This window comes from Balaenoptera borealis (assembly GCF_965194805.1).
Source record: "Balaenoptera borealis genome assembly, chromosome: 4".
In the NCBI taxonomy this organism is placed as follows: Eukaryota; Metazoa; Chordata; class Mammalia; order Artiodactyla; family Balaenopteridae; genus Balaenoptera; species Balaenoptera borealis.
In genome coordinates, this window is record NC_138861.1 from 100,515,440 (window position 1) to 100,539,494 (window position 24,055).

The 24,055-nt window shown below is 38.3% G+C and overlaps 1 long non-coding RNA gene across 3 annotated transcripts in view; it reads left to right on the forward strand.

Annotated features, from left to right (window-relative positions):
- LOC309627355 overlaps nt 1-24,055 on the forward strand; it is a 96,992-nt gene that overhangs the window by 68,153 nt on the left and 4,784 nt on the right. Inside the window, exons 2-4 of one of the 3 annotated variants that reach the window (XR_014243699.1) lie at nt 2,461-2,552; nt 19,139-19,275; nt 23,093-23,136. This is a non-coding gene — a long non-coding RNA (uncharacterized lncRNA). Of the gene's footprint in view, nt 1-2,372; nt 2,553-19,138; nt 19,276-23,092; nt 23,137-24,055 lie in introns of those variants that run through there. The other 2 variants (XR_014243700.1, XR_014243701.1) reach the window with 2 other exon arrangements.

Here is a 24,055-nt window from a genome sequence, read left to right on the forward strand (position 1 = left end):
TTTCCTGAGCAGCCTATATACCATTGAAATTTCTCTACTACAGACCATCTCTATCCATCTTTCTTGCTATGATATTATCCATCACATGCATATTCATTACATGCTATATAAGCATTAGAACATAAGGTTTATAGAAACTCCTATATCCTCAGTGCTTAGGTCATTTCTTGATACATGGTAGGCTTTCCTCATGTGGAAGGGATTAATAAATTAAAAAGTGATAGACATTGTTACATTTCACCAACTATTTTCCATCTTCCTTCCCGGCACATGGTAGGAGTTAGGCATCACCATGTGACTTGTTTTAGTCTAGGAAATGTGAGCGAATGTGGTGTATGCCACTTCCTGGCAGTAACTCTGAGATACAATGTGCAATTTATGCAATTTACCACATTCTCTTGGGAGATATGTATGTTAAAGGAAAGCCTCTCTTGTTCTCGATTCCTGAATGACTACAGGAGAAAAATCTTTCCTGCCTGACTATGTTGGTTGGGCATATAATGTCGACAAGATATACATTTTTTAGCCACTGATATTTGGGATTATTTTGTTCCCACAGTATAAGCTAACCTAAACTTAACTGATACAGAATCATTTTTAATATTCTTCACATATAGGTGTTCTTCCCTATCTGCTACCCCGATAATCCTCTGATATTTTGAACAGCCTAAAAAGGTATAAATTTTTCTCAAAAAACAGAAATAAGAAAGCCCTTACCCGGTTTCCCCTAAGGCAATTGGACAAAGAGAGAATCTTCTACATAGAAATTGGTGAGCACTATAGACTCTAAATAAATAACATCCTTGTGCTCTTCAATCCTGCCAAGAAGAATGACAGTAATATCAGACAGAGCTTTGCAGAAGTCTCTGATGTATTGTAGGGCCTTCATGAGTGAAATGAACATGCATGGAAATAATGGAGGGTGTTTCTCTTCCCTACAAATCACAATATATAATTAATATTAATATAGATTCCAAAAATAACTATGATATAGTATGATGAGAGCTTAAAAAACTGCTCTTGTCATATGGCATGTTATTTAACAAAGCTTTATTAATAATTATTAACCCCATTTTAAAGAGAAGATGTAACATGGATAACCAGGGTTACACAACTACTAAATATCATAAACTAGATTCAATTACAAGGAATTTTAACAGTAATATTTTGTTCTCACATTTATTCACACCGTATATACTTATTATATACTTGCTCTATTTACAACATTGACCTCATTTATGATTTAAGTATGTGGACTCTTCCCTACATCTATAGAAGCATAAACTTCAATAAGAGAGCAGGTAGACTAGATTGCCTTGTGTAACATTTCAATATCCGGAAACCCCAGTTAATGAGAAGCTCTGCACAATGCTGGGGTCTTATGGTCCTACAACTCCTAACAGAGGGTATGGCAAACAGACAGTGATCAATCAATAATCTTTGAAAACAGTGATGACCTTTCAGCTTTCTATGGTCCTGAAGTGACACCCAATAGTGTCATTTTTAAAAATAATAAGCACAAGATCATTTTGGTGAGAAGTTGGTGTGAAGGATTGAATTGTGTCCCCTTCAAATTTATATATTGAAGTCCTAACCCCCAGGACCTCAGAATGGGACCATACTTGAAGACAGGGTCTTTAAAGAGGCAAGTAAGTCAAAATTAGGTAATTAGAGTGGCCCTAATCCAATATGATCAGTATCCTGATATAAGAAGAAGCGATTAAGACACAGAAATACCCAGAGGGAAGACATAGGGAGAAGGTGGCCATCTACAAGCTAAGATAAAAGCCTCAGAAGGAACCAACCCTGCCAACACCTTGATCTCAGACTTCTAGTCTCCAGAACTATGAGAAAATAAATTTGTGTTGTTTAAGCCACCAGTCTGTGGTTCTTTGTCATGGCAGCCCCAGAAAACTAGCACAGTTGAATTCAAAGAGATGCATTCTAATTCATAACGAAATTGCTTATTTATGTGCCAAAGTACTTCAAGTAACACTCATAGGGTCTGAAGAGGCTGGGATATAATCAAATTGTATCAAAGGATACCATAAATATTCATTTGGCTCTAAGCACAATCTTGTTGCTAACATGTAATGATGCATCCCTTTTTTCACTTACACGTGTAATTTTTCTGAATCTTGGTCTACAATTTTAGATGTGAAAGAAATGTAACTTTATTTTTCAAGTGAAATTAATCTCTCTGTAACATTTTGTTGTCGTGGAATAAACTGAATTTCAGCCCAGCTGGGGCCCCTGTACACTTTCCCTAGCATTGTGTCGCATTCGCAGGGACTTAAGAGGTATTTGCTTTCACAGTATCACATATCAGGGAAGATCATTTCTCAATGTGTTTATTTTCAACCGTCAAGAATACTGCTGCTGTGCTGTACCTCCCTCTTGGCCTTCTGGCCTTCTGGGTCTGAATATCTTTTAGCTAATTTTGGATCATTTGGCTTTCAGGAATCCTTCCAATACTACTGGGTCATGCTGTTTCTTGGGAACCTTGAGCTCTTTCGCTTCTTCTGTCACTCTTGGATCACTGGATTCCTTAGGTTAGTGGTTTTGTCCATTACTACTATATGGGACCACTGGTTGAAACTGCTAGTTCATACACAATATCCATTCTCTCCTTATCTTAGTTAAAGAATTTGTATTTTGTTTAGGAGTACCAATAGTCCGAATAAAAGGCTACACTTGTTTGCATCCTTGCAACCAAATGTGGCAATGCAAATAAATTCTGGTCAATTGAGATGTAAGTGAAAGTTATTAGATGGGACTTTGAAAAAGGGCATGTTCTTTTGCTCTTTTTTTTAAACCTCATTCCTGCCTTTAAATATGAATTTGATGGCTCATGCAGCTGTTTTAGAGCATAAGAAACTTGGTAAGGGTGGTGATAAAGAAACTTGTTACCTGATGATTATCGAGCTATTATCACCAGACTTCTTGAGAAGAATAAAAACAAAAACAAAAACCTCTCTTATTGGTTTGAGCCTCCTTTATTTTGGGTTTTTGTTATGTGCAGATGGACCAAATCCTAACTAATCCTTGTTATCTCAGGAATAAACTCTTAGATTAACCACAAGGTGATTTCTACTCTGGGATCTTGCCCTATCTTGGGTCTACTTGGGAATGGAACACAAATCCATTCTTTCTTCAGATTCCCTCAAAACGCATCTTGATTTTCTTACCTGTTCTCCCCAAGGCTCAGCCCCTGAAAGATTGAGTAGTTATTGAGCTTCTTCTCAAGGAATGACTGCCATCTAATTCCTCATTCCTTCCCCGCCAATCGACCCTCTCTGTCTACAACCAGTGTTATCATTTTCTATTCAACAGGGCACAGTGCTGAAGAGCACAGGGTCTGGAGCCAGACTGCCTGAGGTTGAATATTGGATCTGCCACTTAGCATCTGTTTGAACTTAGAAATTTTACTTAGTCTCTCTGTGCCTTAGTTTTCTCATCTGTAAAATAAGGAGTACACAATTCATTTGGAAATTGTAAGACAACACTCGTAAAACACTTAGAAAAATGTTTTCAATGTAGCAAGTGTCCAAAATAATTTAGCTACCATCATCATCATAACTTTCAGGGATGTAAATTCTTATTTATACATCATCATATATGTCACCAAATGTATTGTCCTTATTAAAGACTTTCCCATTTCTTAAAGGAACTAAACTTGAAATAGACCAAGAAATAACTCCTATTCCCTGTTGAACACCCTACCTCGAAAATAATGAGCACAGAATGTCCTAGCTGACTGTAAGAAAGGCCACTGTGTATAAGCAAACATAAGAGAAAAAACTTTTGGTTAATATTTTTAAAATAGTATCCACTTCATACTAATACATCCTTTTAAAATAATTGATTTAGCAAATCTATAGATAAAGTCATAGCATGAACCAACAATGTAGTACTGTGAGAAGAGCCTGGGATTTGGTAAGGTAACCAATTGTCCCAGATTGCTCAGGATTGACAGGATGCAAGACTTTCAGTGTTAAAATAGAAAACACTGGGAAAACCAGAAATAACGGGTCACCCTAGATTTGTGTCAGATAGACCTGTGAATAAAGTCTGGTATTTCCATCGCTAATGGAGGAAGCTAGTAACTTTCTGCTGTTCATGCCATTCTACACCCAAGCTAATACGCTTCACCTATTTTGTCCTCAGTTTATTCATCTGGAAAATGGAAATAATATTAGAAAGTATCTTGTGCAATGTCCTGAGTATAGAGAAATGATCATTAGTTATAATAAATATTACTTCTCTCCCCTCTATGGGATACTTGAAGACTACATTTCTTCAATAATAAACTCAGGGAATTCAGGGCAGAACTCACCATCCGAGCGTCTTCAGGCATGTATGACCTGAATGAAACTTTTAACAAAAACAAATGGCATACTGCACCTTCAACAGTGATATGCAAAAACCTTCTATAAAAGACCCTATTTTAAAACCAGTGAAAAGAAACTCCATCACTCTAGTTGAATGAACATAGTCATCAGCAACTCAAAATGGAAATTAGTTAGCAGAGGGTCCCTGGAGACCTGTGGAGAAATGACTTAATAATCACAGTGACTGAGACAGAGGTTTCCTTTTTTACCGCAGCAAATAAAAAGAAATGTGAAAAATATACTTCCTAGGGCTTTTAGAAATAGTTTATTTAAAACTAACTTATTTATAATAGATACTTACAGTTGAAGAGTGACTAGGAAAAATAATCTGAATTCAGAAGAAGAGGACATTGCATTGCATCTTATAGATGCCAGTACATCTATTTTAATCAGCATAAACACTCAGTTATCCATTGTGGTCATGAGGTAAAATTTCCCTCTTAATCAGCTCTTCTGCCTACTGTGAAAATACTTTTTTTTATCTGCTTCCAATTTTCCTAAGAAAGAGGGTTTGCTACATCATTCATTTCCATTTTTTTTTTCTTTGATCAACGATGGAGGTCCACACTGGAGGAAAATTCACTTTGGAGGGTTCATGGTAGCCCCACTCCTCACCCTGATTTCCTGACTGCCCAATACACACACACATGCAGAAATAAGATCTTTCTCTGCAAATTGACTATGTAACTAATACGGGATGTATTTGAGTAGAGACATGTCAAGTCATCTTAGAAAAATATAGAGGGTCTCTGGTCAGTAAGATCAAACAGTAATTTTATTGATTGTGTTTTTAAAAAATAAAAAAAGAATGATCTGCCAGAGGAAGAATGGGTCAACGATGGAAGTAAAGAAACCGAGTTAAGAGAGTCAGTCCTTGGAAAAGCCCATTTAAGAACCTTCAAAATCAGAGATTTTGCTTTGGCCTATGTGAATTGCCCTCTTGTCAGAGCCTGATAAATTAAACATAGGTCCTCTTATAATGATGGAATACAGCTTCTAGGGGAAATATTTTCATCATGCTAAAGACCATCATATTGACTTCATCTGTCACTTGTTATTTCTTTTAAAAATATTTTAGCCTGTGTTATTAGTCTGCTCAGACTGCCATACAGAATACCAGAGATCAAGTGCCTTAACAGAAATTTGTTTTCTCACAGTTCTGGAGGCTGAAAGCTCAAGATCAAGGTGCTCACAGGGTTGTTTTCTGATGAGACCTCTCTTTCTGGCTTGTAGACATCACTTTCTCACTGTGTCCTCATGTGGCCTTTCCTTTGTGCACATGCATTCCTGGTGTCTCTCCTTCTTTTTATAAGGACACTTCATTTAACCTTAATTACCTCTTTAAAGACCTAATCTCCAAATACAGTCACATTGTGAGTTAGATCTTCAACGTTTGAATTTTGGGGGGACACAACTCAGTCCATAACGCCCCTGGTATCTATGTGAGTGGGCCAAAATCTATCCATTAAGGTCAATTCATTTCTATGATACCAAAAAAATTAAAAGAAATTACAAAATTTTACATTGGACACTTTTGATTATGAGTTAATATCTTCTAAGTACTATCCATAAACCATGTTCATCAGAAACAACTGGAACATTTATTAAAAATTCAAATTTCTGGACCTCACCCAATACATATCTGCTGAGTCAGAATCTCTGGGACTGAGAGAAAAGACTCATCATTTTAAATTACTCTCTCAGGCATTTTATACATACATTTTAAAATATGGAAAACCAGCTATAGGCATTTTATCCTAGATTTAGTTAGACTTGAATTTCAAGAAATTAGTTTTAAAAAAAACTTTCCTAGAGTCCAAAATAGAAATAGAAGTTATACACCATGGCCTGGGAGATGACTAGATCTATGTTATGAAGACTTTCAGAATGCCCCCTACAGAACAATTCCTTATCATGGTGTATGGTATGCCATAAAATTCTACAATATGGCCCTTGTTATCTCTGAGTTCTAGAGAGTTCAAAAGGGCACCTTCTTATTCATTTCTCAAAAGGTTGAGGAGTCTCAACCCATAAATATAAAATGTGATTATTCATACCCTATCACATAGATATAGAAGAAATGGAGCATGAGTATTATAATAGGCATTTGTGAGCGCTATATAGTACCAGAACAGAATGTTCATCCTTTTTCATCTAATGAGAGATGACCATACATATCCTAGTGAGTTTAATTTAAGCAGCTATGCAACAACACAGCTTTACCTTAGGCAATCTTACTCCTAACATTTGTAGAGTATAGAGATGTACGTACCACATGTATGAAAGTTCAAAATTTATACATTAAACTCACAAGATATTAAATAAAGCATGTTTAATGCAGTGGCATGAGAATAAATGTTTAACAATTGGGTCTCTGAAGGAGGGTCGAGGTGCTGATTTGTAACATTTGTTGATTTCTATGGTGTAAACAGTTTCTCCATGGCTAGTTTCAAACCACCAATGTGATGCCACTGAACGTGGGATTGGGAAGAGAGGATAGCAATCAGTTCCCCCAAGACTTTATGAGCTGGCTCTAGCACATCACTGAATCTATCTTCCTTCTTTGATGGACATACTTTCATAATAACCCTTAAGTTCAGGTTCAAATTTACAGGTCATGGACTCCTTTGAATTCTATACCAGAACTTGGGTCTTTCACCACTGGCCTCTGACAACACCCTTCATTTCTAGGTATAATCTTCCTTTCTTTTCCTACCCTGGCTCCATCTTACACAGCGAGGCATCCCATGTGTTTATATGTTGACAACTCAGACATATCTCTAAGCTTTATCTACACTAAACTATCCAGCCCCCTCTATTTCAAACAGATGCACCTTGGTCACATGTACTCTGAAAAAAGGATTTGGGACCTCTTGGGAAGGAAATTGCAGGACTTGAGGTACCTATGATTTTTTGAGGTAGGGTTGTGATACATGGACCCTTGTGTAGTCATGTTTCCCAGGTCTTGTGGATACCTCACTGCACAAAAGAAGCATGACCAAAGGACAACCAGAGAAAAGGTTACCTAAATGTTGGAGCCCAGGGCAGTACCCCCTTGCCTGAGTCTGAGACTGAGACTAAGACTCTGAGAGCAATAAGCTTCAGGTACCATTCCATAAATCTCCAGGTATCAATGGCTTCTGCAATATCAATTAATAAACCTGAACATCTGATTACCCAGTTACAGCAATACTGATTAATAAACTTGAACATCTGATTACTCAGTTACAAGACTTTCTGAGTCACTCTCCAATTATGAGAACAGCAGCAACATTAGGAAGCTTGGAGCTCCTTGGCTTGCGGCAGAAAGACCTGTGAGAAGAAACTGAGACCCTTATATGTTTCAAAGAAACCCTGTCTAGCCTTGGGAATGATTTCCAACACCATTTTTAATTTTATCCCACCAATCTTTTAATCTTCACTTTGCTTCAGCTGTCTTGGGTGCAACTAAACTCTTCAGGTGCCAGTCTATTTCTCAGTACTCTACCTTTGCTGGATCTGCTACTCTATATTAATGACCCCTTTCTCTCCTACCCCTGGTCCATACTGTATGATATCACTTATATGTGGAATCTAAAAAACACAACAAACTGGTGAAAAAAACAAAAAAGAAGCAGACTCACAGATATAGAGAACAAACTAGTAATTAGTAATCTCTAGTGGGGAGAGAGGAGGCGAGGGGCAATATAGGGGTAGGAGAAAAAAAGGGTTGTTATGGTATTATACGAAATCATGTGTGTGAATCTTTTGAAAATTGTAAAGCACTATAGAAGTTAAAGAATCTTTCATTCAATTAAAAACATAAAATAAAAATTTCCTTATTATCTTTTAAAACTCAACATTGTCAACATTAAAAATCACACCATCACTATGGTTGTTTTTATATATCTATGTTTCTGTCTTTCCCATTAGACAGGTTCTAGGTCCCCTGAAGAAACATTTTCTGTCATACTCATTTCATATCTTTGGCATTTCTCAATGTTTGATATATTGTAGGATTCAATAACTATTTATCAAATGAATAAATAAAGACTGAACACAATTAATAAAGAAGGAAAGAAAGAAGGAAGAAGTAAAGGAAAGAAGGGGTAAAAAGAGGGTAGGAACATAAGAAATATATACATTAATGAATAAATGAAAGGCATCTAAGAAAAGGATTTGTTATAATATAGTGAATAATTACCACAAGAACTTATGTAAGATATCAGGAATATTTTAATTTTGTAATTTAAATGACTAAAATTTTTAACCCTCTATTTCTGTGTGATTTGATCTTTTTTTTTTTTTTTAAACATCTTTATTGAAGTATAATTGCCTTACAATGGTGTGTTAGCTTCTGCTTTATAACAAAGTTAATCAGTTATACATATACAATATGTTCCCATATCTCTTCCCTCTTGCATCTCCCTCCCTCCCACCCTCCCCATCCCACCCCTCTAGGTGATCACAGAGCACCGAGCTGATCTCCCTGTGCTATGTGGCTGCTTCCCACTAGCTATCTATTTTACATTTGGTAGTGTATATATGTCCATGACACTCTCTCACCCTGTCACATCTCACCCCACCCCCTCCCCATATCCTCAAGTCCATTCTCTAGTAGGTCTGTGTCTTTATTCCCGTCTTGCCACTAGGTTCTTCATGGCTTTTTTTTTCCCTTAGATTCCGTATATATGTGTTAGCATACTGTATTTGTTTTTCTCTTTCTGACTTACTTCACTCTGTATGACAGACTCTAACTCCATCCACCTCATTACAAATACCTCCATTTCATTTCTTTTTATGGCTGAGTAATATTCCATTGTATATATGTGCCACATCTTCTTTATCCATTCATCTGTCGATGGACATTTAGGTTGCTTCCATGTCCTGGCTATTGTAAATAGAGCTGCAATGAACATTGTGGTACATGACTCTTTTTGAACTATGGTTTTCTCAGGGTATATGCCCAGTAGTGGGATTGCTGGATCGTATGGTAGTTCTATTTGTAGTTTTTTAAGGAACCTCCATACTGTTCTGCATAGTGGCTGTATCAATTTACATTCCCACCAACAGTGCAAGAGAGTTCCATTTCCTCCACACCCTCTCCAGCATTTATTGTTTCTAGATTTTTTGATGATGGCCATTCTGACCGGTGTGAGATGATATCTCATTGTAGTTTTGATTGGCATTTCTCTAATGATTAATGATGTTGAGCATTCTTTCATGTGTCTGTAGGCCATCTGTATATTTTCTTTGGAGAAATGTCTGTTTAGGTCTTCTGCCCATTTTTGGATTGGGTTGTTCGTTTTTTTGTTATTGAGCTGCATGAGCTGCTTGTAAATCTTGGAGATTAATCCTTTGTCAGTTGCTTCATTTGCCAATATTTTCTCCCATTCTGATGGTTGTCTTTTGGTCTTGTTTATGGTTTCCTTTGCTGTGCAAAAGCTTTTAAGTTTCATTAGGTCCCATTTGTTTATTTGTGTTCTTATTTCCATTTCTCTGGGAGCTGGGTCAAAAAGAATCTTGCTGATATGTATGTCATAGAGTGTTCTGCCTATGTTTTCCTCTAAGAGTTTGATAGTGTCTGGTCTTACACTTAGGTCTTTAATCCATTTTGAGTTTATTTTTGTGCATGGTGTCAGGGAGTGTTCTAATTTCATACTTTTACATGTATCTGTCCAATTTTTCCAGCACCACTTATTGAAGAGGCTGTCTTTTCTCCACTGTATATGCTTGCCTCCTTTATCAAAGATAAGGTGACCATATGTGCGTGGGTTTATCTCTGGGCTTTCTATCCTGTTCCATTGATCAATATTTCTGTTTTTGTGCCAGTACCAAACTGTCTTGATTATTGTAGCTTTGTAATATAGTCTGAAGTCAGGGAGCCTGATTCCCCCAGCTCCATTTTTCGTTCTCAAGATTGCTTTGGCTATTCGGGGTCTTTTGTGTTTCCATACAAATTGTGAAATTTTTTGTTCTAGTTCTGTGAAAAATGCCAGTGGTAGTTTGATAGGGATTGCATTGAATCTGTAGATTGCTTTGGGTAGTAGAGTCATTTTCACAATGTTGATTCTTCCAATCCAAGAACATGGTATATCTCTCCATCTATTTGTATCACCTTTAATTTCTTTCGTCAGTGTCTTATAATTTTCTGCATACAGGTCTTTTGTCTCCTTAGGTAGGTTTATTCCTAGATATTTTATTCTTTTTGTTGCAATGGTAAACGGGAGTGTTTTCTTAATTTCACTTTCAGATTTTTCTTCATTAGTGTATAGAAATGCAAGAGATTTCTGTGCATTAATTTTGTATCCTGCTACTTTACCAAATTCATTCATTAGCTCTAGGAGTTTTCTGGTAGCATCTTTAGGATTCTCTATGTATAGTATCATGTCATCTGCAAACAGTGACAGCTTTACTTCTTCTTTTCCGATTTGGATTCCTTTTATTTCTTTTTCTTCTCTGATTGCTGTGGCTAACACTTCCAAAACTATGTTGAATAATAGTGGTGAGAGTGGGCAACCTTGTCTTGTTCCTGATCTTAGTGGAAATGGTTTCAGTTTTTCACCATTGAGGACAATGTTGGCTGTGGGTTTGTCATATATGGCCTTTATTATGTTGAGGAAAGTTCCCTCTATGCCTACTTTCTGCAGGGCTTTTATCATAAATGGGTGTTGAATTTTGTTGGAAGCTTTCTCTGCATCTATGGAGATGATCATATGGTTTTTCTCCTTCAATTTGTTAATATGGTGTATCACATTGATTGATTTACGTATATTGAAGAATCCTTGCATTCCTGGGATAAACCCCACTTGATCATGGTGTATGATCCTTTTAATGTGCTGTTGGATTCTGTTTGCGAGTATTTTGTTGAGGATTTTTGCATCTATGTTCATCAGTGATATTAGCCTGTAGTTTTCTTTCTTTGTGACATCTTTGTCTGGTTTTGGTATCAGGGTGATGGTGGCCTCGTAGAATGAGTTTGGGAGTGTTCCTCCCTCTGCAATATTTTGGAAGAGTTTGAGAAGGATAGGTGTTAGCTCTTCTCTAAATGTTTGATAGAATTCACCTGTGAAGCCATCTGGTCCTGGGCTTTCGTTTGTTGGAAGCTTTTTAATCACAGTTTCAATTTCAGTGCTTGTGATTGGTCTGTTCATATTTTCTATTTCTTCCTGGTTCAGTCTCGGCAGTTTGTGCATTTCTAAGAATCTGTCCATTTCTTCCATGTTGTCCATTTTATTGGCGTAGAGTTGCTTGTAGTAATCTCTCATGATCTTTTGTATTTCTGCAGTGTCAGTGGTTACTTCTCCTTTTTCATTTCTAATTCTATTGATTTGAGTCTTCTCCCTTTTTCTCTTGATGAGTCTGGCTAATGGTTTATCAATTTTGTTTATCTTCTCAAAGAACCAGCTTTTAGTTTTATTGATTTTTGCTATTGTTTCCTTCATTTCTTTTTCATTTATTTCTGACCTGATCTTTATGATTTCTTTCCTTCTGCTAGCTTTGGGGTTTTCTTGTTCTTCTTTCTCTAATTGCTTTAGGTGCAAGGTTAGGTTGTTTATTCGAGATGTTTCCTGTTTCTTGAGGTAGGCTTGTATTGCTATAAACTTCCCTCTTAGCACTGCTTTTGCTGCGTCCCATAGGTTTTGGGTCGTCGTATCTCCATTGTCATTTGTTTCTAGGTATTTTTTGATTTCCCTTTTGATTTCTTCAGTGATCACTTCGTTATTAAGTAGTGTATTGTGTAGCCTCCATGTGTTTGTATTTTTTACACATCTTTTCCTGTAATTGATATCTAGTCTCATAGCGTTGTGGTCAGAAAAGATACTTGATACGATTTCAATTTTCTTAAATTTACCAAGGCTTGATTTGTGACCCAAGATATGATCTATCCTGGAGAATGTTCCATGTGCACTTGAGAAAAATGTGTATTCTGTTGTTTTTGGGTGGAATGTCCTATAAATATCAATTAAGTCCATCTTGTTTAATGTATCATTTAAAGCTTGTGTTTCCTTATTTATTTTCATTTTGGATGATCTGTCCATTAGTGAAAGTGGGCTGTTAAAGTCCCCTACTATGATTGTGTTGCTGTCAATTTCCCCTTTTATGGCTGTTAGTATTTGCCTTATGTATTGAGGTGCTCCTATGTTGGGTGCATAAATATTTACAATTGTTATACCTTCCTCTTGGATCGATCCCTTGATCATTATATAGTGTCCTTCTTTGTCTCTTATAATATTCTTTATTTTAAAGTCTATTTTGTCTGATATGAGAATTGCTACTCCAGCTTTCTTTTGATTTCCATTTGCATGGAATATCTTTTTCCATCCCCTCACTTTCAGTCTGTATGTGTCTCTAGGTCTGAAGTGGGTCTCTTGTAGACAGCATATATATGGGTCTTGTTTTTGTATCCATTCAGCCAGCCTGTGTCTTTTGGTGGGAGCATTTAATCCATTTACATTCAAGGTAATTATCGATATGTATGTTCCTAGTCCCATTTTCTTAAATGTTTTGGGTTTGTTATTGTAGGTGTTTTCCTTCTCTTGTGTTTCTTGCCTAGAGAAGTTCCTTTAGCATTTGTTGTAAAGCTGGTTTGGTGGTGCTGAACTCTCTCAGCTTTTGCTTGTCTGTAAAGGTTTTAATTTCTCCATCACATCTGAATGAGATCCTTGCTGGGTAGAGTAATCTTGGTTGTAGGTTTTTCTCCTTCATCACTTTAAGTATATCCTGCCACTCCCTTCTGGCTTGCAGAGTTTCTGCTGAAAGATCAGATGTTAACCTTATGGGGATTCCCTTGTGTGTTATTTGTTGTTTTTCCCTTGCTGCTTTTAATATGTTTTCCTTATATTTAATTTTTGACAGTTTGTTTAATATGTGTCTTGGCGTGTTTCTCCTTGGGTTTATCCTGGATGGGACTCTCTGTGCTTCCTGGACTTGATTAACTATTTCCTTTCCCATATTAGGGAAGTTTTCAACTATAAGCTCTTCAAATATTTTCTCAGTCCCTTTCTTTTTCTCTTCTTCTTCTGGGACCCCTATAATTCGAATGTTGGTGCGTTTAATGTTGTCCCAGAGGTCTCTGAGACTGTCCTCAGTTCTTTTCATTCTTTTTTCTTTATCCTGCTCTGCAGTAGTTATTTCCACCATTTTATCTTCCAGGTCACTTATCCTTTCTTCTGCCTCAGTTATTCTGCTATTGATCCCATCTAGAGTATTTTTAATTTCATTTATTGTGTTTTTCATCGTTGCTTGGTTCCTCTTTAGTTCTTCTACGTCCTTGTTAAATGTTTCTTGCATTTTGTCTCTTCTATTTCCAAGATTTTGGATCATCCTTACTATCATTATTCTGAATTCTTTTTCAGGTAGACTACCTATTTCATCTTCATTTGTTAGGTCTGGTGTGTTTTGACCCTGCTCCTTCATCTGCTGGGTGTTTTTCTGTCGTCTCATTTTGCTTATCTTACTGTGTTTGGGGTCTCCTTTTCACAGGCTGCAGGTTCGTAGTTCCCGTTGTTTTTGGTATCTGTCCCCAGTGGCTAAGGTTGGTTCAGTGGGTTGTGTAGGCTTCCTGGTGGAGGGGACTAATGCCTGTGTTCTGGTGGATGAGGTTGAATCTTGTCTTTCTGGTGGGCACGTCCACGTCTGGTGGTGTGTTTTGGGGTGTCTGTGGCCTTATGATTTTAGGCAGCCTCCCTGCTAATGGATGGGGCTGTGTTCCTGTCTTGCTAGTTGTTTGGCATAGGGTGTCCAGCCCTGTAGCTTGCTGGTCGTTGAGTGAAGCTGGGTCTTGATGTTGAGATGGAGATCTCTGAGAGATTTTTGCCATTTGGTATTACATGGAGCTGGTAGGTCTCTGGTGGACCAGTGTCCTGAAGTTGGCTCTCCCACCTCAGAGGCACAGCCCTGATGCCTGGCTGGAGCACCAAGAGCCTTTCATCCACACAGCTCAGAATATAAGGGAGAAAAAAATAGAAAGAAAAAAAGAGGATAAAATAAAATAAAATAAAGCTATTATAATAAAAAATAAGAAAAAAAATTAAGAGTAAATGTATTCAGAAAAATTTTTTTTAATTTTTAAAAATAGATTTATTAATTTTTTATAGTAAAAAATAAGAAAAAAAATTTTAAGAAAAAATTTATTAAGAAAAAAAAATTTTAATTTTTTAAAATAAAAAATATGAAAAAACTTATTAAAAAATTTTTTAATTTCTAAAAATAGAAAATACGGAAAAAATTATTAAGAAAACATATATTAGGAAAAAAAATTTTTTTAAGTAAAAAAAAAAAAAAATGGACAGACCTAACCCTAGGACTGATGGTGAAAGCAAAGCTATACAGACAAAATCTCACCCAGAAGCATACACATATACACTCACAAAAAAAGGAAAAGGGGAAATTAATATATCCTGCTCCTAAAGTCCACCTTTTGAATTTGGGATGATTCGTTGTCTATTCAGGTATTCAACAGATGCAGGCACATCAAGTTGTTTGTGGAGCTTTAATCCCCTGCTTCTGAGGCTGCTGGGAGAGATTTCCCTTTCTCTTCTTTGTTCTTACAGCTCCCAGCGGTCAGCTTTGGATTTGGACCCGCCTCTGCATGTACGTCGCCTGAGGGCGTCCGTTCCCCGCCCAGACAGAACGGGGGTTAAAGGAGCAGCTGCTTCGGGGGCTCTGGCTCACCCAGGCCGGGGGAGGGAGCGGTACAAAGGAGGCGGGGCGAGCCTGCAGCGTCAGAGGCGTCGTGACGTTGCAGCAGCCTGAGGCGCGCCGTGTGTTCTCCCGGGGAAGTTGTCCTCGGATCATGGGAGCCTGGCAGTGGCGAGCTGCACCGGCTCCCGGGAGGGGCAGTGAGGAGAGTGACCTGTGCTCACACACAGGCTTCTTGGTGGCAGCAGCAGCAACCTTAGCGTTTCCTACCAGTCTCTGGGGTCCGCGCTGATGGCCGCGGCTCACGCCTGTCTCTGGGGTCCGCGCTGTTAGCCGCGGCTCGCGCCCGCCTCTGGAGTTCGTCTAGGCAGCGCTCTGAATCCCCTCTCCTTGCGCGCCGCGAAACAAAGAGGCAAGAAAAAGTCTCTTGCCTCTTCGGCGGCTGCAGACCTCCTCTCCGGCTCCCTCCCGGCTCGCCGCGGCACGCCAACCCCTTCAGGCTGTGTTCACGCCGCCAACCCCAGTCCTCTCCCTGCGATCCGACCGAAGCCCGCGCCTCAGCTCCCAGCCCCGCCTGCCCCAGCGGGTGAGCAGACAAGCCTCTCGGGCTGGTGAGCGCTGCTCGGCGCTGAGCCTCTGTGCGGGAATCTCTCCGTTTTTCCCTCTGCGCCCCTGTTGCTGTGGGATCCGCGCTGATAGCCGCAGCTCGTACCCGTCTCTGGATTTCGTTTAGGCAGCGCTCTGAATCCCCTCTCCTTGCACGCCGCAAAACAAAGAGGCAAGAAAAAGTCTCTTGCCTCTTTGGCAGCTGCAGACTTTTTCCCGGACTCCCTCCCGGCTAGCACCAAAGCCCGAGCCTCAGCTCCCAGCCCCCGCCCGCCCCGGCGGGTGAGCAGACAAGCCTCTCAGGCTGGTGAGTGCTGGTTGGCGCCGAGCCTCTGTGCGGGAGTCTCTCCTCTTTGCCCTCCGCACCCCTGTGGCTGCGCTCTCCTCCGCGGCTCCAAAGCTTCCCCCCTCTGCCACCCGCAGTCTCTGCCCGCAAAGGGGCTCCTAGTGCGTGGAAATCTTTCCTCCTTCACGGCTCCCTCCCACTGGCGCAGGTCCCGTCCCTATTCTTTTGTCTCTGTTATTTCTTTTTTCTTTTACCCTACCCAAGTACGTGGGGATTTTCTTGCCTTTTGGGAGGTCTGACGTCTTCTGCCAGCGTTCAGTGGGTGTTCTGTAGGAGCAGTTCCACGTGTAGATGTATTTCTATTGTATCTGTGGGAAGGAAGGTGATCTCCGCGTCTTACTCTTCCGCCATCTTGCCCCTACTCCTCCGTGATTTGATCTTTTAGTGTGATTTGATAATGTTGGAAAACAAAGTTGGTTATGGTTTAAGCTGCTGGACAAGAGTCCAAATGTCCACAGATTGCAATCTTTGGTGCCCCTGTTTTTGTGAAAAAATTCCACTGATGAAAATATAAGATGTCATACCAAAGAGATAATGATTTAGAGCTCACTTCCTACCATTAAATGTCCTTAGAGTCTTGTCGGAGGGTGTTCTGCTGGTACTCTGTATTTAAACCCTGCTGATGAGGACACTGATATAAATTGATAAATTATTAACTATTTAGCAGACACACGGCAGCTAGGGAAACCTAACTTGACAGAGAACTGACACCTGGATATTCAAAAGTTTACACAAATGATTTAAACAAAACCATGACTAGTGAAGGCACTAATGTAGGTACTGAATATCCATTTTCCCCCAATGGAAATATGTTTATTGTTGATATTTTTAAATGATGAATGTAACATGTACTCATACAAAAAGAGTTATTAGAAATAGTTTTGTGTATTTCTTTCCATGTTTTTCTATGCACACATTGCATGTGCATGTATATATATATAACTTAATTTTTTATTTTAACAGAACATATACTGTTATTTGACCTACTTTTTCATTTAACAGCATGACATAGACCTACTTTCATATCAAGAAATATAAACTCACACCATCAGTAATAATAACTGTGTAGCATTTTGCCCACAACTTAGTGAAGTACCTTCATATTAATGGACATCTAAAAATTCCCCATTGGGTTTCCCAGTTCTTTTTTTTTTTTTACCTTGACAGTGATGAATATTTTTGTTCATGCATACATCTCTCTGTGCTAGTCTAATTTAGATAAATTTCTAAAAGTTGAAACTTATTTATCACATGTAAAATTTGATTTAACATTTAAGATGTTTTTTTTTTTTTTTAATTTTTATTTATTTATTTATTTATGGCTGTGTTGGGTCTTCGTTTCTGTGCGAGGGCTTTCTCTAGTTGCGGCAAGCGGGGGCCACTCTTCATCGCGGTGCGCAGGCCTCTCACTATCGCGGCCTCTCTTGTTGTGGATCACAGGCTCCAGACGCGCAGGCTCAGCAATTGTGGCTCACGGGCCTAGTTGCTCCGCGGCATGTGGGATCTTCCCAGACCAGGGCTCGAACCCGTGTCCCCTGCATTGGCAGGCAGATTCTCAACCACTGCGTCACCAGGGAAGCCCTAAGATGTTTTGAATTGTTTAAGACAATACGAAGCAATCAGTAATTCCTGTGTTTTACCTTTAGAATATGTTTTGGATATGACTCCTTATCACCAACTCTACCATTTTACCCTAATCCAAGCCTCTATTATCTCTCTTTTAGACCCTTGCAATTGGTGCTTTCTAATCTGCCTCCATGCTGTGTATTCTTGACCTAGAAGCCAGACTGATTCTTTAAAATTATGAGTCAGATTATGTAATTTTTCTGGGGAAAATTCTCCAGTGCTTTCTGTCCTTCGGAGTATAATTCTGTCCCCTTGCTCTGATTAACAAAACCCTGAATGATCTCTGTCTAAATCTCTGTCTAAATCCTTAGCTCTGTCTCACACCATTTCCCCCCTTCTCTTACTGGACTTTTTTCTTTTCTACAAGAAACCAAAGCCTATCCCTCCTTTTTGCCTTTGTACTTGTTCTTCCTTTAGCCTTAAATGCTCTTATCCTTCCTTTGAAGATGACTCAATCCACTGGGTAATTCAGATCTTAATGTCAACTTCTTAGAGGAGTCTCCTTTGACCATTCATAAAAAAACAGCCATCTGACCGTTCTCTAACATGCCATGTATTCTGTGTTTCAGTTGAGCACGCATCTCTGTGTGAAGTCCTTCTTATTTACTTATTTAATTGTTTAATTCCTGGCACTCTACTACCAGAACACTACTTCCATGAGAACAGGAACCTTGTCTACTTATTCTCTGCAGTACCTGGCAGATAGCAGAAGATCAATAACTTTTTTTAAATTGAATTCCTGTTGCTTCTGGAGTGTTTCCTCTTAGATGTAAGAAGTGCACTGAGGTGAAGGAGCCTAGGCTGGAATACAAGTGCTCATTACAAATAAATCAGAGTTATCCTGGAATAAAATTATTTTCATGAAAACATTTATCCAGGAAGGATAAGTATAAGGTAGCTAAAGACATATTAATTATTATACTTTGTGACTATGTGGTTGTCTTTATAATTGAATCTAGCTTTCTTAAAAACTCTTCTTCAAATTACAGGGCATTGAGGGACATAAATAAGAACCTGTGGCCCAAACTGTGGCACACCAATGATATCATGGTTCATCTTGTTGTGATTCCTTGCAGGTTTTGGGCCACTTTGAATTTAAGCTAATATGTGTCAGTGCTGTTGATTCCATGAAGGCAAAGTGAATTGGGCAGCTTTATATCCTCCAGTGCTATTCTTGGTTTGGAGAAAGCTGATGGAGGCATTCTGCAGAAATATCAAGGATTGGTTTGTGAAAAAGATTAAGAAGATTATTAAGAAAAGTTTTCACATCTACATTCTTCTTTTCTAAAAGATGGTATGCTCTTTCAAAGCTAGAATGATGTGATGTGCTTCTGGTAACAGGAAAAAATGGAATTAAGTACATTGCAATCTTTTATTCCTTGTCATTCACATTTGAATGATCATCCAGGCATGTTGTTTTCCATATTGTATGTTATTATCAATCATTACTCTATCAGACCATCATCAATAAAATAGTCTAAGAACTGCTATGCAGATGAATCTAGAGAGTTTGGTCACTAATGTGTGACTAACCTCTTTCTTTCAGCCTCCACGTGAATGATCTAAATGCCACAAAGAAATCCAGCTCAGCGTGGTGTCTCTTCGGTTTATCAGAGGCCCTGAGCTTGGCCACAGCTCCAACCCTGGAAGTAACTCATCCTAGTATCTGTTAAGCTATGAAATGTGAGTCCTTGTCTCACTTTCCTGCTTGAAGACATCCATTTATGCTTATTTCCATCCTTCAATTGATGGATTGATATGGGAACTTAAATAAGTCATTCTTTTTTCCATCCATTCCCTTTGTAGCAGTTGTGGATTCACTTCTGGGGCCAGATTGAATCCAGGGCGATTTTAAAGTCTAATAAAGCAAGGAAAATCTCTTCTCCTGATTGGATTTTTTCACATGTTTGTTAATATGCAGCAATCGGGGGAGAGATGAAGTCTGTGGCTCATTTTCAAGGGAGGAATCCAATTTGAATTTTATGGATGTTGCTGTCACTGGTCCGACATTGCTTTATTCTCTCACCAAGGATGCAGCTTCAGGGTTTACTGCTGTTGCTGCTAATGTAGACCTCTCTGGCTGTTCGGTTTGAGAGCATTTCCGTTTTTATGTATTGGAGTAATTAGCCCTCCTGACCATATCTCAGGAAGTGTCTGGATTGGAGGATTAGGATAAACATCTTCAGTCAGGCTTTCTGAGGTGATCAATGTGGGGCGTTAGCATCTCATTTGATGCTTTTTTATCAAGGCTATGGGTTTTCCTAGCTGTCCCTTTGAAGGGGCTCTCTTTCATTTCTTGAATCACCAGGGCTGGGATTAAATGACTGGGACAAAGTTAAAGAGACTTTTTCGAGCAATTTATATGCCCAAGGCCCTACTTAATCATGGCCTCTGCCTGGGTTATTTTCTAAGCACCCACGGGTGGGTGTGAACTCCATCTCGCCTTTGCTTACAAAGAACTACAATTCTTAGAAACTCATAAAAACACCCATTTACCAAATACAACTCTTGTGCCTGTCTTAGAATTGACTAGGCTGTCAGTTTTTTGAGGGCAGATACCGTGCCCTTCACTCCATGCGTTCTTTCTTTCAACAAGATATTTATAAATCACCAGCTAGTTATCAGATATTATTCTAGGTGCTGAGGACATGGTAATAAGCATAATAGGTAAAGTTCATGTCTTTATGGAGGTTACATTTTAGTTAAGCAAATAGGCAATAAGCAAACAAATTAGGAGGAAAATAGCAGTATTAATGAAAAGTACTTTGAGAAAAATAAACTGGGGTCTTATAATAAAAAGTGTCCATAATAGAGGGTGGCAATATTTGATATGAAAGCTAAAAGACAGAAAGATCTGGATGCAGAGAAATCCTAGCACCCCACTCCCTTACTATCTGCGTGACCTACAGCAAGTTACTTATATTCTCTGAGTCTTGGTTTCTCCTATTATCATCTGAGGATAATAATAATAGGTTCTAATAGGTAATAAGTTAATAAGTTATATAAAGCACAAAGCCTTACACATAAAAAGCACTCAATAACTGTTCCTTTATCATCATTATTATTAATAATAATATTATTTTGCCCTTATTAAGACAAATAGATTTTATTCTAATTTCAAAGTAAAATCATTGGTGTATTCTCAGCTTGGGCGCACATGAATCCTTAACAAAGCTTAGCTTTGTGCCTCCTAAGTAGTTCATTTCATATTCTATGCTTCTCTTTCTGATAGTTCTAGGTAAGTTAAACCAGCTACTCCATGGCTACCTGGTCTGTAGTTTTCATTGCAGAGAATACAAAATGTAGCACATGGATGTTGATTTCAAATATATTGCTGTTAGTTGAAGATTTTGTGAGCTTTGTTTGTAGTCCTTTCTGTAGAATGTATCAAATTGGTTCCTGATCTTGACTGGCAGTGCTTATTTCAGCCTTCCTTCTTTCATGAAGAATTAAAATATTAGTGAAGAAATTTAAAAACAGTAATAGTCAACCATATAGGATTGGTTAAATAAATTATAAGCATGAATACTTCCACCAATAAAATCAGGTTGTATAATACATCACAATGATATGATAGATTTTATGAAAATAAATTAGGTTATGCAAAAATTCTGGAAAAAAATGCTTCAAAATATTAACAGTGATTAAGTCTGTGTACTGGGACGGTAGGATTATAGATTACTTTAATTTCCTTCTTTGAACTTTTCTATATTTTGTGAACATCTCAAGAAAAGTATGAATTAGTTTTGTAATCCAATAAAGTAAGTTAATTACAAGGAAAATTAGAGAAAATAAGGAGATTCACAATCTCTACCAAAAAAAAAAAAAAAAAATGACAGCAGATTATATAATTTAACAAGATATATTTCTAAGGTAAAACATGGCCCAAATTTTCAATTCAATTCTGGTATCTTCTATAGTCTTAGGACAATAAACTCTATTTCCAGGAGACATAGAAAATATTCTCTGGTTATTGCCTAATTATTTCCCAACCCAAGATCATACAGACAGGAAATTACCTGATGACAAACTTGTTCCAAAGTCCCTACTTATCTCCCTACACTGCACTGTGTCTATATTTATGTTGTCAAAATAGACTTGAAAAGGATGAGACATGAGAAGAACACTCTATTCTCTCCGTTTCATCCTACTATGAACTGTCCTTCAATCCTTCCAACTACATTGAGACTGCACTTCTGTTGCAATCGCTAGGGCATAAATTGTTCTCACTAGCAACTGGGCTCCATGAAGCCTGAGATGTGGTTTAACTCAATCTCTTGCCCACGGAGCCTATACAATGCATGGGGTATAAATACTGTATAAATGCTTGTAGAATTTATTGAATTGCTTCCATTTTCTTCCAAATCCCTCTAGATATCATAGGTGTAGATGCCATTAAATTCTTAAACTCTGGATTCCAAAAGAGCCTGAGAGCCAAGTTGCTCATTTTCTTAAGGGAACCTTTATATCGTACTAACATTTCAAGGATTGCCTTGCTTCCTGGCTTTCTTTCCCTGTTTAGAAAATGTTGGCAACAAAATACTTTAGAAAACAGTCTGATGTCTGGCAAAATCTTTGTTTTCTGACCTGTAACAGAAATTAAACTCTCAACAAAAGAGCGATTCTCTACCTGCCGTCCTGAGTACAGAAGTTTAATGTAAATGACAATTGCAGGAGCCCTTAAAAAGGAGATTAGGGAGGAAGATGCGGCCATGTGACAAAATTTCTACTTGGTCTCAGCCCTGGAAGAGTTGAATGACAGGTAAAGCATAGGGCTTGGGCTACCAGGAAAAAAAAAATGTGGGTAATTTTAATCATTTGCTCAAGCCTTTAAATATCCTGTATAGCTTTCAGGCACAAAGCAATCTTCCTATAGAGAAACAAACTCAGGATGTGGTTACAAGGTAGAGTTCTACCCCTTTGTGTTAAAGTGCCTTAATGATCAGGAAAAAAAATAGATTGGCATGAATGCTACTTATAGAAAGCACTTAAGGCAATAGTTACTCAAGACAATAGTTACTCAAGACAAACTTCAGCACAAGTGGATGTAACCAATATGTAATTTAAAGTCACCACAAGTGAATGTCTTTTAATTCAGCCTTCATGAGCCCAGAACAGCTTTTATAAGACTTTGAGAGTAACCATGGCATTGACAAAATACATTTCACTGTTTAGCTGTTTGATTGAATCATAAGATTGAAGGACAGTCTGATGTAAAATAATTCAGGTCAGTGGCATGTGAATGCCAAAGCTTCTATTGAAATCAGCCTGGATCTTTCCTTTTTCTCTCCAGGTCTCATGTCATAAGATACACACACACACACACACACACACACACACACACACATCCAGTGACATCATCTTAAGATCTGAGTAACATAGTCAGAATAGAAATATAATTGGCAGCAGTATTTTCCCATGTAAGCTCATTAGTGATGCTTACGTAATCTTTTGGCATCAACTCACTCCCTGGAGTAAGAAGTATGGTTTTCTGTTTCAGTTTCATGGCTCAAGTTTGGAAAAACCCTTGATCTTTGAAGAAAGGTACAGTGTAAGATGTTTATTACTAATTTGTCTATGTCTTTGGTGCTTTTCTTAAAACTATTTGGAGATGCCCTGGAATATTTAAACCATGTGTGGGAAAACCTGGCCTAACTGTCATTACCATGCCACGGCAGTCATTATTAATTGATCCTGGCGTTTCCTTCTGTTGACATCAAAAACGATGAGAATCTCTCAGCAAAGTGCTCTAGGAAGACTTTTCATTCACAATTTATATCAGATGACCTAAAAATCAAGGTTCTTTTTCTCTCCACATCTCATGTCCTAAGATACACACACACACAAACACACACTAATAAAGAAATTCTCTTGAGTCACTGATTCCCTAAAATTCTGACTCAGGTGTATTCACCACTGAGGAACTATTGGAGACAGTAATCCCACTGGATTCACATCCAGAGAAAACCTGCCATTCTTCAAATGTCGCCTACCATTTTTGCATATGCTATTATTCACTTTCCTGAAAAATCCTTCACCAGGCAAATTCCCCTGCCTCCTTCAAGATCAAGTCAGAATGCCAGCTTCTCCATGAAGACTGTAATTCTACTTGGCAGTTGGATGCTCTGTCCACAATGCTTTCTTAGTACTTAATTAAGTACTTAGTACTTAACTGCCTCTGCAAAATGGTTATATATTGTAATTTTAAAGTTATCTGTTCATATGTCTGTCTCTCTCCACTACTTAAAAGCATAGTTTAGGAATATCTAGTTTATGCTATGGGGATGAATTAGACATGCTCCTTCAAGATTTTGGAGCCCCCCTAATCTCCATTCCAAGGTAGGTCCCAGAATGCTCTGCAGCGACATTCTTGACCCCTTTCTATTACTATAAAAACTAGTCTCTGATACTTATGTATTTCAAGTCCAGAATCTCCCTTGAGAATCTCCTGAAAATTTTTAGC